Genomic DNA, 13957 nt, shown 5'->3' with positions numbered 1-13957 from the left:
GATTCGTGAAATGTTGACGTAATACGCACTGTTTATGTGCGATATGAATGATCCAGCCAGGCACAGCAAAGTAGACTGGTCGAAATTTGACAGAGGGAAGCGGATTTTCATTCATTGAGCCAAGATTATCGATTCGTACAAATATATTTTGTTGGTTTTGTAAGTATGACAAGTATTTCATCCATCTGTATCACAAATTGAATTTACATGACAAATAATACATTTATTACTGATGTCTGCATAAATTTCATAATTAACCCTTTTTTTTCAGGCTTCTTTTGTTTTGATACGCGCTATTATTATGATTTTCGTTCTTTGGACAACTGATGCTTTGATTTTAGCCAGAGTCTCTGTCTTAGCAGAAATAAATCATTAAGTCAACCATTTTTTTTTTTTAATTTATAAATGAACAGATTTTTACCCTAGTTCCCTACTGTTTGTTTATGTTACCGTACTGTCTATTTGTTGATATTTTGCGTTGTAACAATTTAATGACCCAGTGACATAATTGATTACTTGGCTATTCTGTTGTTAATTAAAAGTCATTTTCAGGTGTTAATTTACAAGGTATGGGTGTTGAAATTGCTGGCCTTTTAATTATCATATGGTATACATATATATATTTTCTCATGTGATTGAACTGTAGTAGCCTTCAACAAAAATTAGCTAATTTTTGGGATGATACAGAACTTGGCATATCATATAGGCCTATCCTCATTCTGTGCATGTGAAAGATCCTCAGTTAATTATAATGTCATTGCATTTCATTCCAATCCATGGATTCCTGATTCCTTAATTTAATAATCTTCTTACTTTTCCGTAAAATGTGCTGTATCTTTATTAAGTAACCCATAATTCCACCTGTTTGACCAGAGCGAACTACATGCAGTTATACCTGGTACATTCAACTGATTTTACAATTTGAATAATATTAAAAGTCGAGAAAAAACACTTTTATTAATTTAGAAATACATTCAATTAGTATGCTGCAGCCGATGCTGTCAATGTTATATGACAAATCTAATCAGCATTAAATGCAAATCTTTAACAATTTAAAGCAATGATTTAATCTCAATTATTGTCTGCTAAATTGATTAAAATTTCAATCATTTACAATCTACTTTCGATATTTAATTAGTCGATACATTGTATTATAGTTAAATCGTTCATGTGTGCACTAATAATGAATAATGAATCACTGCTGTCTGCTGTGCATGAATAGCAGGACAGCAAAAAATTTTAAAGTATGGAAATTGATTCAATGTTGCTTGAATAGTATAGGGAAGTTCATGTATTCCATATTAGTTAAATAAGCCAACTGTCACTAGGACAATGATGGGTGGCTCAGTCACAGGAATTAAGGCCCATTCTTTCCATAACCAGGCCTGGGCTTGGTCCCAGTCTAGGCTGAGAAAGGTTCTCTGAATGTCCAGCCTGGTTTCCCCTGTCAGTGATGCGGAATGGGCTGGCAGGGAACAGGGCCCTGTCCTTTGGATGGGACAAAAAACTGAGCATGTAATTCAATGAAGAGTATGTGAAATGCTACTGTTTGGGCAAAATTACATGGCCTATGCCCATCTTTGTTAGCCCAGTTGGTAGGACTTTAAACCCTATTCCATTTCATTTCACTAACAATCACAGATTTAAGTATCCTGAATCAAGTTCTAAAAGATACAACAGATATCTATACTAATATTTGTGACTGTCGTTTGTCTGTCTGTTCGGGGTTGGCGGCTACACTAGGTCTGCCCCGAGTCTGAAATTTGGGGTATAAGGGAGTAACATAGGCCAGGTGGCATTAGTCTACCACTTCCGGTTTCGGGGTTATGACCCCCGAGCGAAGCCGGGCATTCTGCTAGTTAATAAATAAAATATGTTTAATATTTATCTTGCCCGTCATGTAACAAGGAGTAGGGTCACTTGTCCAACCTCAGGGGTTTTCTACGGGTCCTCTGGTTTCGGTTTCCTCTCACAGCTGAATAACCCTATGCGCAAGAAATTTATTGAAATAAAATTGAACTATGTGTTAGTCCTGAAATGACCCATCTCTCTCTCTCTCTCTCTCTCTCAGACTTACTATATGTACAACCCGTTAATCAACAATGCGTGAAACTAATTACCAGTTTTATTGTATTTGAGAAATGTAGTCAGAGATTTGCAAATAATATTACAGGTTTAACTAGGTAGAAACTTGTTTGAGCAAAGAGTTCATGACCTTATATTTGAAGTGGTCCTAACTCAACCAATTCCTATTGAACAATAAGACATGTCAAGAGAGGACAGTCCACAAAAAGAATACAACCTTATGAACCTTTAATATTATTTGTTTTTTTTGTCTTTGTGTGGTTCAACATTTACTCGGGTGAAACACATGTACACACAGGTAAGAAATTTCATAGCTCTGTATTTGATTATCCCTGCACTCAGTGTTTTAATTATTAACAATTATGCAGAGAGTAGTTTAAATTACAAATGTATATTGACAGGGTTCCCGCGGTCCTTGAAAATCCTTGAATATCCTTAAATTTAAAATTTCATTTTCAAGGTCTTGAATATCCTTGAATTTCGTGAAAATAGGAAAATATCCTTGAATTTCTGTTGAGATCCTTAATTTTGTTTCAAATGTCTTCAATTCCTTTTAAATATGAGATTATAACGATAGTTGGTAATGTTTTGGTTATTTTTTAGATGAAAAATTGTAACATTAGGCTAAAAAATGTCCATGTGAATCCTTGAATTTGACGTATATTTATCCTTGAATATCCTTGAAAAAATGTTTGACGAAGCCGCGGGAACCCTGATTGAATTTGTATTCCTGATTGAATTATTTGTGGTTATTTTTAGTCTGCATGTATGAAATGAGAGAAAGAGGGAGAGAGATTAAAGACAAAAAGGAAGCCATTTTCACAGGTGACCGAAGAACAGGGATTTTTAGTTTGTTCTATAAGGAACCACTGTGATAAAACTAAAGGAGAGAATATCTGCATGATAATATTCGGATCCACATAATACGCATCTAGCCCACATTCTTCTGCCTTTGAAAAACAAAAAGATACATTCATTTTTTTATCTTATATTACTGCAAACATGGATGCATAGGGAGAGAGAGATGGAGAAATGGGGCGTAACATCCACTCGACAAACGAGGCCATTTCCGGACTAACATATGGTTCAATTTTATTTCAATCATTCACTTGCGCGTAGGGGTCTTTAGCAGTGGGAGAAAACCGGAGGACCCGGAGAAAAGCCCACGAGATTGGACAGACGACCCTACTCTTTGTCATGTACAAGCGGGGAATCAAAACCACGCCAGTTGACTCAATGACAGATCCCATGATACAGTGCACACATGCTAACCATTCGGCCATCCCCCCACAACCCCTGTAGGAAAGATGCCTGCACGTGTGCCAAGATAATAAAAATAAGACAATCCCTTGTGTAAGCATTTATGGCTAGGAGATTGGGATGTCTCCTCAACCCCGTGGGTTTACTTCGGGTACTCCGGTTTCCTCTCAGTATAAGACAACTTGTCTGCGATATCACCCTTGGTGGAAGTGGACATTAAAGGGACAATAACACTCTTGCTGGCTTGACAGCTCCAGAAAATAAATAATAGCCTTATTCTAAGTACTAGATGTTTAAGTGTCCTACCTGTTGTGTAAATTATCCATTACATCCTATTTTACTTGTCCAGAGGGTTCAAAAATATTTTTAAATTCCAAGTCACATTTGAAAAGGTTTACGTTAGGCTTTTCAAATCATTTAGTTAAATTTTTCCAATTTTTTAAATTAGGTGTGTTTAGATGAAATTTGTATCACCAATTAATTGGAATATTGTAAAATAGTACAATTTGTTGACCAGAATAAAGATTGGGACATATTATTCAGTTACAACAAGAGTGGTATTGAGCCTTTAAACACTAATAGAGGAAGAGGAAGCAGAAAACTGAGATGTTAAACACTGTTTCATTTCATTTTCGATAATTGAACTGGATCAAAAGTGTGACATTCACACGTTTCTTATAAAGGCCAAGATGTAATCTTATTTCAAAATCTCGACTGATGTTTTTTAAAGATTTTTCAACAGATCAAACTACTTCTTATTCATTGATTAATTTTCTACAAATGGAAACTAATAAATTATTTATGGTTGACTGACAAATTGTATTGAAATATATATTGTCACCCTCAGGCAATTCACATATTTCAAAATCTTTGATAGTGTATGAAGAGAGACACAGAGAGAGACACAGAGAGAGAGAGAGAGAGATTAATTTCAATAATTTGCTAGGGTGTAGGAGTCTAGCTGTGGGAGGAAACTGGAAGACTTCAAGAAAACCCACAAAGTTGGACAGGAGTGCCTACTCCTTGTCACGTACAAGCAAGGAATCGAAACCACATCACTTGACTCAGTGACAGCCATTATGATATAACGCATATACGTTAAACCATTCAGCCACTCAACCCCCCCCCCCTCGATGTAGAAAGTAATGCTGGAGACTGGTAAATATTAAATCTGCTGTTAATAATTTGTATTTCTCAAACAATATTTAATTTGTTTTTGCTGTACCATACTCCAATTGATTATTTAGTTGAGGAAAACAAAACCAAAATAACAATGGTAGATAAGCTCCCGGCTTAGGGTCAGTCACATCAAAAGATTTTACAGGGGGGTTGAGATGGTGTAATGGTCTAGAGTGTCTCGCTTCTAGTCGGTCTGTCTTTGAGTCAAATTGTGTGGTTTTAACTCTGACTTGTATTTGACAAGGAGTAGGTTTCCTCCCACGGCTAAAGATCCCTACGGGCAAACGAATTATTGAAATAAAATTGAACCGCATGTTGGTCCCAAAGTGACCTAGCTTATGTCGGGTGGATGGTAAACCCCATTTCTCTCTGATTATTGTCAGACATTCTGTCAGTTGCCACTAATATCATTATTACCAGGCAAGCTCATTCAATTAATTTCAAGGGCCTGGCAAGGGACATGTATAGTTGTTTGGATGGGATGAAAAACTGAATTCCTGTGTACGCATTTGTATGCACGTAAAACAACCCTTGGCAGTTGAGTTGGAATTCAAAATAAAAGTAGACTGCATAGACATATAATTTTGACATCTTTATAAATTGGGTTGGGTTAGATATCACATATGTACAGTTCGGATCAGTATTTAAGATCGACACAGTCACATAAAAATTATGTCTTTCTTTAGTTACGGGGGGGGGGGGGATGGCCGAATGGTTAGCACGCGCGCGCTGTATCATACGGTCTGTCATTGAGTCAACTGGCGGGGTTTCGATTCCCCGGTTGTACGTGACAAGGAGTAGGGTCGCCTGTCCAACCTCGTGGGTTTTCTCCGGGTCCTCCGGTTTCCTCCCACTGCTAAAGACCCCTACGCGCAAGCAAATTGTGTGGTTTTAACTCTGACTTGTATGTGACAAGGAGTAGGTTTCCTCCCACGGCTAAAGATCCCTACGGGCAAACGAATTATTGAAATAAAATTGAACCGCATGTTGGTCCCAAAGTGACCTAGCTTATGTCGGGTGGATGGTATAGTTGTTTGGATGGGATGAAAAACTGAATCATACGGTCTGTCATTGAGTCAACTGGCGGGGTTTCGATTCCCCGGTTGTACGTGACAAGGAGTAGGGTCGCCTGTCCAACCTCGTGGGTTTTCTCCGGGTCCTCCGGTTTCCTCCCACTGCTAAAGACCCCTACGCGCAAGCAAATTATTGAAATAAAATTAAACCATATGTTAGTCCCGAAATGACCTAGTTTGTGTCAAGTGGACATTAAACCCCATTTCTCTCTCTCTCTCTCTTCTTTAGTTACAATGGTTGATTGTCTGAAACCATAATCCCCGAAAAGGAAAAGTTTCCTCTTATGGCTAACAAGGGGTAAGTCCAGGTCAATTAAATGAGGGGTCAACTCAGGTCAGTTAACAATTGACACAAACTTCCTAAAGATGATGCTAAACCTTACTGTGGTGTAAATATATCAAATGACCACACTGGAAAATCTCAAGGTACTTTTTCAGTCAACAACAGGATCGAACTCGGGCCCTCCTGGTTAGTGAGCAAGCGCCTTACTCACTGAGCCTCCTGTAGTGTAAATCTATACAACTATATAACATGAAGTAATCATTTTTTATTTTTAAAGTTTGATTTTTAAAATGTGATTATTTGTCTAATAAATGTTTGACTTCTTAAACATATGTTATATGCAAGAGCTAAATCTGCCTATTGCAGGTCTTTCTTTAAGCCTGAAATGTTTTCTAAATTATTAATTAGACATTAATTAACTGATCCAGGTCATAATCAACTCTCGATGTCATTGGATTTCTCCGATATTAGAACGGTTCAGCCATATTTTAATTTAATTTAAAAATGGAGGAGGGAGACTTAGCTTTGAACAACCAGTACGGTGGTTGAAATTATTGCATGCGTCTTGTCAAACCTTCAAAGACTAATATCTCCGCTCGCAATAGAGTAATTTGAATGAAATTTTCAGATTATTCATTTTACATTATCTATTTTCGAACTATTATAGCAAGAATGGCTAACTCTTTATCTAAATCTTACATAATGTATCTTTAACAAGATAATTTTTGAAGTTATTAAACATACATTATGAAAGAGCTAAATCTGTCTGTTGCAGGTCTTTCTTTAGGCCTGAAATGTTACATTAATTAACCTATCCAGACATTAATCAACTCTAGATGGTTATGCTAGCCTGCGATCTTTAGTGGATTATGAGCTGATTTACTGCATAACTTTCCTTCACGATTTAACGATTAAATGGATAATCAAGACAATGCTGTTTCTCGTTCTGACTTTAGTAATGATGATCGAGGCTAGGCGGAAATTTCAACCGCTTAGTTCTCGGTTCATAGTGGATCAATTTGAATGAAATTTTCAGCAAATTGCCTTTACATTATCTAGTTTTTAACTATTATAGGGAGAACTGCCAACATGTTATCGAATCTCCCATAATGTATCTTTAATGTTTATTTTAGATCCATCTATTTTTAACCTTTGTGTACACACATAATGACTCGTAGTTTTACAACCTCTCTTGTTTTATGGAAGTATGCATATTATCACCATCACTTAAAATATGATGTATATAATTTATGATAAAGTACAGTTAGCAGATTTATTATCAGTTATCTGCGCAGCAAAAATATATTTGTATATAAGATGGCAAGAGATAAGAGATTAGAGGTTGTGTTATATAATAATATGGTTTTTAAAGTAGATTTAAATTTTAATTATTTAAGCTTGAGATCGGATTTCAGGCTTATAATTTATTCATAATTACATGGTTTATTTGTTACTTTACGCTAATTTATACTATGATATTGTGTATTATGTCTATATATGATTTGAAACACAGATATTGATCTTAGTTTAATAATAACAATAGTTAAGATGAATACATTCAGTGGTGCAATCAGATGCAGAACAAGGGGAACAACCATTCCGCTTGAACACCTTTTGCAAACATGGCACCTTTTCATGTGCGACGAAAATCAAATCCCTTTGTCTTTTTTTTTATCGCATGATCGTCGTCAAAGACTCTTTCTATCAACCGCTCCACATGAGAACTTTTTGCAAGCACTGCACCTTGTGCGATAGAAATCAAATCTCCTTTTCTTTTTTTTTATTCGCATTGCGATGGAAAAACTTTTTAGGCTTTTTACTTTAACATTAAATAAAGATAGTAAAATAAATTTGAAATTATTCGGTAAATGGCAAGGCACCTTTTGTATGATTTCTCCCGCTGACTTCAGAACCAGAATGAAATGAGGTTTGATATCTTAATTTTCTCACCACCTGAGTTAAAGATACATTATGGGAGATTCGATAACGAGTTGGCAGTTCTTACTATAATAGTTTAAACTAGATAACGTAAAGGCAATTTGCTGAAAATTTCATTCAAATTGATCCACTATGAACCGAAAACTAAGCGAATGAAATTTCTGCCAAGCCTCGGTCATCATTACTAAAGTCAGTACGATAAACAGCATACTCTCGATTATCTATTTAATCGTTTAATCGAGAAGGAAAGTTATGCAGTAAATCGGCTCACAATCCACTTAAGATTGCAGGCTAGCGATGCCATCTAGAGTTGATTATGGTCTGGATAAGTTAATTAATGTCTAATTAATAATTTAGATAACATTTCAGGCCTAAAGAAAGACCTGCAATAGACAGATTTAGCTCTTGCATAATGTATGTTTAATGAAGACAGACATGCGTCATACTATGTGCTATGAAGGAAATTTTGAACATCATTTAGCAAACTTTGATATTAAATTAATAATGGAATCAGTCCAAAAATGGTTCCATTCTATTCAGTATGATGAATTGAAAATTTTAAATTTTCCAACAATCGACATCCTCTGCAGATGATATATATACTGTAAATAAGCCAGTGCCACCTATAAGTGTTGTGTAAAATCTTTGGATGGACCCCATTTTAATCCAATTCAAGAGATTATCTGCTGTTCCTAGATTTTAGTAAGGGTTAAACATACATTATGCAAGAGCTTAATCTGCCTATTGCAGGTCTTTCTTTAGGCCTTAAAGAAACATTATGGGAGATAAGATAAAGAGATGGCAGTTCTCGCTATAATAATTAAAAACTAGATAGTGTAAAGGTAAAGTGTTTTTCTTGTGTTTTCCGGTATTCAGTATAACATGGTGTTTTCCAGTTGTTTTCTGTTGTTTTCCAATATATAGTATTGCCGCAAAGGATGATCAGCATTTTTTTTTTTTTTTTTTAAATCGGGATAACTGATACATCATGACTGTTATTACCCCATTCGTTTGAAATGGTAGTCTTGAATAATATCATAACAAATAACATTTTAGATAGTGTAAATTTATTCTTTTTATATTATCTTATGCATTTAAACAATAATGGGGTAGTTAAACTGTCATTTAAATGTGTCCTCTTCATGAATGGTGACATTTCGTTTTTTAAAACCCCTTCTTAATTTAAAATTCAGTTCGTGATCTCATTCCACAAATATTTCAACATTTTTTTTCCACTATTTGTCATCATACGTAATTAAATTGTTTTGCTGTTGTGCTAAATCGGAAAATTATTTTTTATAAATTAATTTACAAAACGATAAAAAGGCAATCATTTTGACAAATCAGGGATATAAATAATAGATATTGTAAAAGCATCAATTAAAGAAGTTAAGTAAATAGATATATTTCATTGGCTATATTTTCATGATAAGATAATAGAATCAGTTAAAAAGCTTTTAAGAGTAAAAGCATTTAACCATAATAATTGTGATTAACACATGATTGACACACATCTGATAATCCGATATTTAATTCTATAACTCTTGCTTGAGATAATCTGTTAATATCCCTAGAACGTTTGGGTGGCCAAATGATTAACGTGTGTGCATTGGATCATTATGTCTGTCATTGAGTCAAGTGGCGTGGTTTCGATTTCCCACTTAAAGGTGATAAGGAATAGGGTCGCCTGTCCAACCTCATGAATTTTCAGGAAGAAATTTTCTTCAGTCATCCTAAAACAAAAGTCATTCACAGCTGACATACTGTGGTAATGGTAGGGGTATTATCCCCTAAAGTGGAGACCATATCTGCATGTATCTATGTTGGGGTCAGTCCCTTAAGTTGCATGTACTGGCTGACTGCCCTATAGCCAGTTTTGCCCATTTCTGGTGATTTCAATGGGTAGGTTCACAAGATGGTCTGGACTGGTACTAAGACAATAATAACACTACAGTTGCCGGGGTTTTTTTTATCTATGATTCATTCAATGCTTGTTGGTGGCAAAAGTTTGTTTCAATCCAATTGATCTATCCTTTCAGGTTTAGAATATTTCAGCCAGCCCTCGTACATGTAGATAGGCTATTTATTAATGTCAACTTTTATTTAAGGGAAAAAAAATGACAGATTCAAATGATTGTAAATAATAAAGTTTTGAAGAGCAAAGGTCTAAATTGTTAATATAATAAGCCTATTAACCTTGAATCAGGTTCATGAAATATTTTAACGTGTAGCTGATCATGAGGTGGATTCAGACCTTTAGCACTGTAAACCAGTTGGATTACAGCCAGAACATCCCTGAGGGCATGAAAGGCACCGCATTTAAAAATAATGGTGCCCTTAAATAATTTGAAATGACAACAATAAATAATCCTATTAACCTTTTTGTAGTTGCATGAAACTTTTTAATGTGCAACCAGGTTTCGACCTGTATTATTGAAGAGATTTTATGTTGTCCATAAATAGTCTAAAATAAAATAAATCCGCTCTAAGGAAATGAATTATACATGTACATGTATGCTAACATGAAGATAGCTAAATATGTACTCAGATTGATTATTAATATTTAATAAGGAAAGCAAAATTTCCTGGCTTGGATTCTATCAGATTTAAACTAAGTCGATCTGATTTCTCCACTACCAATAAATGATGGTGACATCTTGTCACGTTTAAGCATCATAGATCAATGAAATTTCAATTTATCGTAACATTATAAGTATTGAACGGACTGCAAGAGATTTCCTCAGCACTAAATGATGCTTCAAGCAAGCCTTTAAACATTTGTATCTTCGTTTTCCCATTGGCAAGGGACCTACGATGGCTCAGTGAGTAGGATGTTGGCTCGCCAACCTGGAGGTCCTGTGTTCGATCCCTGCATTGACCCAGAAAGATTATTGGGAATGTGTGGCGTGGTTCCCCCTTGTCAGTGGTGTAGGACGCATGACCTGACAATGGACAACGTGTAGTTGTTTGGCTGGGACAAAAAAACTGAGGTCCTGTGTACACATTGACATGCATGTAAAATAACCCTTGACAATTGGAAATCGAAATAAAAGTAGGTCGTAGTGCCGTTGTCTGGACAAAATTTCCATCATAGCACACTCCGTGGCATATGCCCGTCTTCATTAGCCCAGTTGGTGCAGAACAGTAGGCCGTTAAACATCATTTTATTTCTCATTGACAAATAATTATAGGGTGAATATACACTTATGCACTTATATATAAAACAAGGATATGAATTGTGGAATGTTCTCCATGAATTATGAATTGTTTATAAGACATGTTATTACAATGACTACAGTGTTAATAGGAAGAAGGAAATATTCATTGAAAAGACAATAAGAAAATCTTCTTTCTAGAAATGTTTACGGTATGTACGCTTGAGATTATTTGTCGACAGGTGACATATTCTATCTTTTAATTTTCTGCTGTCTTTAATATCATGGGGTTTTTTTACCATGTAAATAGGAATTTGAACGATGCATGTAAAGAAATCTTATGATCAGAATACAAATGAAAGCAGAGTTTGAAAAAATCCTAAAGTTTCTGATTGATAAGTGTGTCAGACTTCGAGGTCTAGTTGAGAGTTTAATGCGTCCCCATTTGTGGGAAGAGCTTTCCTATAAAGCAGGTTTTAGCTCCTAACTGTTGATAAAAGTACACCCCGTGGCTAGTCAGCCAGTCAGTAAAGAGCCGATTCTTCTGACTTGATTATTGATAAAAGTACACCCGGCTAGTCAGCCAGTCAGTAAAGAGCCTTTCCTTCTGACTGGCTTGATTGATGATAAAAGTACACTTCGTGGCTAGTCAGCCAGTCAGTAAAGAGCCTTTCCTTGTGACTGACTTGGTTGTTGATAAAAGTACACCTGGCAAGTCAGTAAAGAGCCTTTCCTTCTGACTGGCTTGATTATTGATAAAAGAACATGACATCGTCTACTGATCTTGATGATTTCTTTACAGACTTTTCACGTCTAGTTTTAGGTTGCAGATGATCTGTATTGATTGTTACTGTATTCAAGCAAGTTTTATGATTGGTGATTTAAAAAAGAAAACGAACATGTGGCGAGGATAATTTTATTCAGAAAAGTGTTGTTAATACGTTCCTTGCAGACGATTTTGATGCTGATATAATATGGGTGTTAGATGCTCTGGCAACTGTGTTAAACCATATTTGGTAGTAAATCTGCTCATTTCATAACGTAATAGTAGTCTTTTTTCTCATGTATCATCACAATCATACTTTCCTACAAAGGGTTTCGTATGACAAGTACACAAATATGTGTTCTTATTGACATGAATGTACAGGTACGTAATGCATGAATACTCATAGTAATTAACCGCACCAGTATTTTGTTTTCTTTACATGATGACGAAGAGGATTTATAATTTAACTACAGTTGAAGTAACATTTCCACGAAGGTATTTTTTCTATTAAAAGTATGACATATTTGGTATATGTTTGAATATTGTTTAAGTATAGTGATTTGGATAGCCAAGTGGTCGGAAGTGATGAGCTACAGTGTAATGGTCAGATTGGATGCTGATTTTACTATACAAATATTTCAATGCTATACAAACATTCTAAAGTCATTATTTGTGTCCGACCCAGCCCCACCCCCACCCCATTATGGTACTTGTTTGTGGTGATAGTTCTTTAACATCTGCTTCCACAAAAAGGATACAACAGACACAACCTAGGAACTTCTTTGTTGTTTGTATTTATGTATGCGTATACATGTATATAAGTAGTTATATTTACCTGTATCCAATGGTTTGACTTTTTATAACTTTGTAAACAAATCATTACACTTGAAAAGTTTTAATACCCTATTTTTATAAGATATAAGTACATTGTTATTGTTTGTTATTTGCTTGACAGCTGTCTAGTCATTTGGATGGGACAAAAAACTGAGATCCCGTGTATATATTGGCATGCACGTAAAAGATCCCTTGGCAGTTGGAATTCAATAATATTGTAGACCATAGTGCCGCTGCCCGGGCAAAATTTCCCATATAGCATATCGTATGGCGTATGCCCGTCTTTATTAGCCCAGTTTAGGGGCAGAACAGTAGGACATTAAACCCCATTTCATTTCATTTTATTTGTTATTCGCCGTTTATGTGCAATAACTGTTTATATAAAATAACTGTTATTATTTATGTAAACATTATCTAACCCTCTAAACAGACACAATCATGAACATGTGTCCTTACATTTAATGAATTGGGAAATGAGTTTTATTGAATTGTTTCCTTTTCATGTTTTATTTTCCGTTGTTGATTGAGGTATTTTGTTGATTCATGATAGTGTATTGTTGAGGTGTGTTTTTATTTTTTATCAAGTAATTTAAACTATTTCCTACTTGTAGATATTGTATTATTTGTGTACATTTATAACTTGTTTAACAATATACATAAAACTCAAGGCTAGAGATAGTCTGAAATAGAGAGAAAGCGAGAAATGGGGTTTAACATACACTGACAAAAACATAGTACAATATGGATACATGTGATAGAAAGAGAGAAATGGGGTTTAACGTCCACTCGACACAAACCAGGTCACTTCGGGACTAACATATGGTTTAATTTTCTTTCAATAATTCGCTTGCACGTAGGGGTCTTTAGCAGTGGGAGGAAACCGTAGGACCCGGAGAAAACCCACGAGGCTGGACAGGCGACCCTACTCCTTGTCACGTACAACCGGGGATTCGAAACCACACCAGTTGACTCAATGACAGGTCTTATGATTCAGCACGCACGTGCTAACCATTCGGCCATCCAACCCCCCATGATTACATGTAATTTTGGGACTAATTTCAATACTTTGCTTGCGTGTATGTTCTTTTTTTTTAGCAGTGGGAGGAAACCAGAAAAAACCCATGTGGTTGGGAAAGCAAGCCTACTCCTTGTCACGATCAAGCCTTGTTTCGAAACCATTACACCTGACTTAATGACAGACCTTATGATCAAAAGCAAACACCTTAGACAACTAGATTAGTTCCCCCCCCCCCCACACACACACACACTCCTTGTCACAAACAAGCCTGGGTTCGAAACCATCACAACTGACTGTGACAGACCCAATGATCTAAAGCAAATGCCTTAAACAACTCATCTACCCCCCCTCCCCCCACAACCACCA

At 35.7% G+C, this 13957-nt stretch overlaps 1 protein-coding gene across 1 annotated transcript in view; it reads left to right on the top strand.

Annotated features, from left to right (window-relative positions):
- The first annotated feature begins 24 nt into the window (after positions 1-24).
- LOC126816852 (rho-related BTB domain-containing protein 1) overlaps positions 25-13957 on the top strand; it is a 30016-nt gene continuing 16083 nt past the window's right edge. Inside the window, exon 1 of the mRNA XM_050543626.2 lies at positions 25-159. The gene's annotated coding sequence lies outside the window, so the exon portion shown is untranslated. The remainder of the gene's footprint in view (positions 160-13957) is intronic.

The sequence above is a fragment of the Patella vulgata genome, chromosome 3 (assembly GCF_932274485.2).
Source record: "Patella vulgata chromosome 3, xgPatVulg1.2, whole genome shotgun sequence".
Taxonomy (NCBI): Eukaryota; Metazoa; Mollusca; class Gastropoda; family Patellidae; genus Patella; species Patella vulgata.
Note: the sequence above shows the minus strand (reverse complement) of the source record. Positions and strands in the feature narration are given on the sequence as shown.